The sequence below is a fragment of the Octopus bimaculoides genome, chromosome 9 (assembly GCF_001194135.2).
Source record: "Octopus bimaculoides isolate UCB-OBI-ISO-001 chromosome 9, ASM119413v2, whole genome shotgun sequence".
In the NCBI taxonomy this organism is placed as follows: domain Eukaryota; kingdom Metazoa; phylum Mollusca; class Cephalopoda; order Octopoda; family Octopodidae; genus Octopus; species Octopus bimaculoides.
The window spans coordinates 19284987-19290843 of NC_068989.1; the positions used below are offsets into that span (position 1 = coordinate 19284987).

Below are 5857 nucleotides of genomic sequence, written 5' to 3' on the forward strand. Positions count from 1 at the left end.
GTAACATCTGATTTTTATGACTTGTTCTTGGAAGCATAGGTGGGTGGGCGGGGGAGATGGAGTGGGGGTGGAGTGGAGGAGCTGGTATAGCAGGATTGCAAACACTGAGGGTGGTGGTGGCAATGGTGATGAAGTGGAGGGGATCACAGTAGATACAGAGAGAAGGAGTGGTGGTTTCTTTCTAAATTGGATCTACACTCCAAGTAGGTTGTAAAATAAGTATATTTATGAATGTTTGGCTAGTTTACATGTACTCACTCACAAGACAGTAAATAACACTTCACGACAAGTGGGGGAGCCAATACAGATATAGCAGCCAAATTTCTCAAATCATGCATCCTAGAGTTTTGAATTAGGAAAGGACATATTTAGATAATGCAGTTCTACATGAAGGTGCATGACTCGGTGGTTAGAGTATTGGACTCACAATCATGGGGTAGTGAGTTCGATTCCCAGAACCGGGCTGTGTGTTGTGTTCTTAAGCAAGACACTTTACTTCACGTTGCTCCAGTTCACCCAGCTGTAGAGATGGGTTGTGATGTCACTGGTGCCATGCTGTATCAACCTTTGCCTTTCCCTTGGATAACATCAATGTCATGGAGAGAGGAAGCTGGTATGCAAGGGTGACTGCTGGTCTTCCATAAAAAACAACCTTGCCTAGATTTGTGCCTTGGAGGGGAACTTTCTAGGTGCATCCCATGGCCATTCATGACCAAAGAGGGTTTTTACACTAGTTCTACATATCCCTAATAAAGAGTATTTGATCATGGTAGAGATGTCTGGGATCTAGTCTTTCTCATTCGCAAAATGAGCCCCCCTTAATTTTGCTCAGATTGCTTTCAATTTTGGTGTATTGATGCAACTCTGAATTTTGATTACAATCAACCAATTACTTTATCTCGGAAATCAAAGAATCTGATGTTATTTGGCATTAAAGTTGGGAAATTTGGGTAACTTTAGCCAATCAACAGACAGCGTGGCATTAGCAGCTTGTTACCATGACAACCACACTGCATTGTGGTTCACTGTTGTCTGTGCTGCTGTTGTCTATGTTGCTGTTGTCTATGTTGATTTTTCACAATCAATTCTTCACACCATGAGATTCTTTTCACCCACGTGTTTTGTTTTAATTTTTCTGTGTTAGTATATTACATATTTTTCTGTGCTTCTGTGCGTTAGTATTTTTCGGTGTGTTAGTATTTCTTCATATTTTTTATTTCATATATTTTTGGGACTCATTGTCTCAGATAGCTGGATTTATGATTTCACTAGGTTAATTCTGTTCTTAAAATTTTAAATTAGGAGTATTTCTTAAACCGTTAGCTTCACATTTCAACAGCTTAACTGAAATTTAGCCCACATAACAGAAACTGAGGAGGGATATCATGGAACAGAGAAACTGGGGGTGATACAGATAATTTGACATTATTTTTGAATTCTGTTTGCAAAAAAATTTGAGGTAAATTCTTTTTTGACTAGTGTTATTCTTATCATAGCTTACAAACTCAAGCTTGACTACGTTACTCAACTTTGGAGTTTTGGAGACAGACACCCTCTTCACACACACATGAATGCATAAATGTACATATAAACTTATATATGAATACATACATCCTCATGCACTTATATATTAATGATGTACACAAATATATGACAGGTATGCATAATACTAAAATATGCATAAAGTAAACACATGCAGACAAATATATTCATATAACAAATTTAAAAAATAATAACGCCATACAATCAATGAAGAGACAAAAGAAACAGTAAAATGATACATGTTGATTTTATTAGGTATTTCTGTTCATTTAGAAACCTACAATGAACAGGTCAGACACTAAACTCTAAATTCCACAGGGTGCAACCTTAAAGTTGACACTGCTCTGCTAAATGCAGAAAATTTCTGTCTCACTATTGGCTAAAAATATACAGTTTTTTCGATATTTAAACCTCTGTAACTTTTTTTCTTCAATTTTTTCTCCACAACATCATACCTTTAAAGCAACAAGACTGGAAAGCTACATTATTATAGCTGATTTTCAGATATTTTACTGTCTTTTAAAAAAGCCTATTTTGTAAATGAAAAAAACTAGATTCGATGTCTTTGATCATGGGGCTTCTTGATCCTGGCTGACTTGGGGGTTAAAAACAACATTACTTCATAGACACTGCTAATGCAAGCAGTAAAGAGTTGAACACCACAAATTTCTATTCCCCTCATTATTAATATCAACATCATTTAACATCTGTTTTCCATGGTGGCATGGATTGGACAGATTGACAGGTGCTGGTAAGGCCAGAAGCCACACCAGATTCCATAGTCTGTTTTGGCTTGGTTTCTATAAATTGATGCCTTTCCTAATGCCAACCACTTTACAGAATGTGAATTGGGTGGGCACCATCACCAGTAATTTTTATGTCACACCAGCACCAGTGCTTTTTGTGTGGCTTATGACCAAGCAGGCTTCTGTATGGTTGCTTCGCTCGCCAGAAACAGCAACTGCTGTCTAAAAAAATAAAAAAGAGTAAAACCCATTGAATAATGTTGTTGTCCAACATGTGTATTTCTTTAGTTTGTTTTAACAAACATGGCTCCATCCTGAGGCCCTATACTAATCACTACACCCACAGAATGCCTGCCTTCTGGAATTCTCTCCTATCTTTCCTGCTGGTGTTGACACAAATGTTCACGAGGAAAATTAATAACATAAATCAGACTAGTCTAAGAAGATTTTATAAAGGCCATAGGCACTGCTTTTTTTATCCAGGTTGTACAATTGTCAGTGAGGTGACTTTCTCAAGCATGGCAGAAAAGTAGAATATCACTGTAAACAATTGAAGCAGCAGGTGCTAGCCTGGGTGAAGCCAAATTGGAGACCAGCTACAGATGGAGGATATGGACCAACTTGAGAGATGCAAATCATTGCAGATCCAAATTTTCCTCAGATGCTACCAGAGAGCACTATATCCATATCTTTGAACAAGCCAATTTCATGGATACTGTCCTTTACAAAGAAGAGAGAGAGAGAGCTCTTTTAGCCCTGGAAAGTGAAAAAAAAAAAAAGAAAATTACTCTGTAAACATGGCTACCAATAACAGACCCTCTGTGTGGTCACTCAACTTGCTAGAAATAGCAACTAAATATCCATCAAACTATGCCATACTGTCTTAAATATAGAAAAGACACATTGTATATATAATGTAGTCTAACACTTCCCTAAAAAGATGGAATGGTCAAAGCTTGAATACATTTTATTGTAGATCTATACTGGATCACGTCTCTGACCTGGGGCTAAAGAACACCAGTGTGATAGTCTCTGTAGTAAACAAGAACTGACATTTCTGACACTGCATCCACGTGTGAGCTGTCTTTACAGGCTGAAAGCTTGCATTGTTGTGATGTCTCAAAACTCTCTTTCATCCTACAACCTGCCAGCATCTCAATTCAATTTTTGTATTGTTGTATAATACAAAGGATTATTACATCTTTTTGCTGGTGAGACTGACAAGCAGATGTCTACAACTTAGTGCAGACAACTATTACAAAGGACTTCATTTCAAAGGAACCAGATTTTTGCCTTTTTTTTTTTCTTTGCTGTTTGCTTCATAGATTATATATCAATAAAAGATACACACATGCATACATGAATATGCATATGCACACACATATTTATAGGATAAAAATCAAATGGGATATGAAAGCAACAGAAAAGACAATAAAATAAATCTCTCATCAGCCATGGGGACTGGAATCAGTGTATTTTCAGCATATTTAAAATCAGAAAGCTTTAATTTCATGCTAGTACTCCACTGGATGTGCCAATGATTGTAAATATCACTGAAGTGGAGGACATTACAAAGAAAAAGAAAGAAAAAACAACTTAAAACAATGAAGATTATATCATACAAGAGTGACAGAGAATTATGGACACATTCGTGTAATACCGTTCAGCAAAAAAGACAGCAGTCTTTTGACAGGGCATGGAGAACAACAAACTCACCAAAAGGGTACAAGCACAAAGGAAAATAGAAATATGCCTGACATTGTAGTACCCATGAAATCATAGATGTGGCTGTTGCTGGTAGCATGATCTCTCAAATGCTGTGCCTCAGAGAGGCAATGATAAGTGACCGAGACCTTTGGCAATGCTGTGCTGAGAAGCCTTGTCAAATCAAGTGAATCGTAGTCATAGTCGTGGCTGTTGCCGGTGTCATGGAAATGGCACCCATTACACTTTTGGAGTGGTTGGTGTCAGGAAGGGTATCCAACTGTAGAAACTATGTCAAATCAGACTGGAACCTGGTGCAGCTCCCTGGCTCACCAGTTCCAGTCAAACCATCTAACCAATGCTAGCATGGAAAGTGAACATTAAATGATGATGATGATGATGATGATGATGATGATTGCTATACAAACATAAAGGAAGGCCCACAACACCTTGAGCAAATGCCCTATCTATTCTCAAATTGCCCATCTTCAAAATATTGGCCAACTTGAGGATATAGCAGGCCATTTACCCAAGTTGCAGTGTAGTGAGATATGAAATCTGAAATTCTGTGGTTGTGAAGTGGTCTTAACTACACAGCTATACCTTAACCTTTGGTTCTTTAGCGTCATATATATGGTTAAACCTCTTTGACATAATATATATATATATGGTTAAATCTGTTGATAAGTTATAATTATTCTCTTCCAGCTTTTTGTGGATTGCTCTTTTTATTTTTGGTTCTCTTATCAGTAGTGGTTTACCAGCTCAACTGTCATTAATTGTGCTTTTATCATTTTTGCTGTCATTATTGTTGTTTAGGGGTTCAACTTTAATCAACACTCCCTTTACTAACCCCTTTTTGCCAAAGAAACAGTTTTCAGTTCACACCATTGTAACTGACTCTGACTCTACTATAAATTGCTCTACTGTAACTGACTGCCATATGACTGGCCCTGCTTTGGCTAAAACACTTTCCACAACCAGTTCTGCTCTAACTCTACCATAACTAATTGTTCTATTACTGACTCTGTTATCAATTCTGCTATGACTCACATGTAAGTTATCCTGTTATAAGTGATTCTGCTATAACCAATTTTAATTTAAACCTCTATATTTTAATCATGTCATTAAAGTTTGATATAAGTAAAGGCATTTTTTTACAATTTTTTTTAAGAGCTGATCTCTAAATGCTGAGCAATACAACTTCTATATCTGCTTAATTTCAACAAATAGCTAAGTCATTGCCATGGTACTAGCAAGGGACGCAGTCAGATTATTAAAACTTCTTTTAAACGTGTGTGTGTGTGTGTGTGTGTGTGTAAGGATCTGTCTATGTACATAGACACCTCAAAAGTAAATAGATACCGTTATTTTTTTTAAAGATTTGTTGCTAGACACAAAATAATCTCATTTCGATGCATTTAAATACTTAATCTAGTAAATATGCCTTGTGCAGTTTTTAATTATTTAACTCATTTGGGCCTCCTACTAATGAGTGATGTCCACGCAGATAATGAGGTTTTTCTTTTACTTTTGAGATGTCAGTGTAAGCATTGACCCAGTTAATACCTTATGGTGTTGTGTGTGTGTGTGTGTGTGTGCACTTAGGGTACTTTTTCTATGTGCATGTACACAGTCCACTGAAATATTGTCTTGTGTGTCCCCTTCAGATGGTGTCTGTGTTTGTATGGGTGTGCGTGTTTGTGAAGATTTGTGGTTCTTCAGAGAAGATGGAGACATATGTATTATTCTGCTATGTGGAAATGGGAGAGAAAGAGTTAATGAACAAGGGAGAATTTGTGTGTGTGTGTGTGTGTGTGTGTGTATGTGTGTGTGTGTGTGTGTGTGTGAGAGAGAGAGAGAGA

At 37.1% G+C, this 5857-nt stretch overlaps 1 protein-coding gene across 1 annotated transcript in view; it reads left to right on the forward strand.

The window, feature by feature from the left end:
- Positions 1-5857, forward strand: part of LOC106876196 (tRNA dimethylallyltransferase) — a 170886-nt gene that overhangs the window by 14661 nt on the left and 150368 nt on the right. The gene's annotated exons all lie outside the window — the stretch shown is intronic.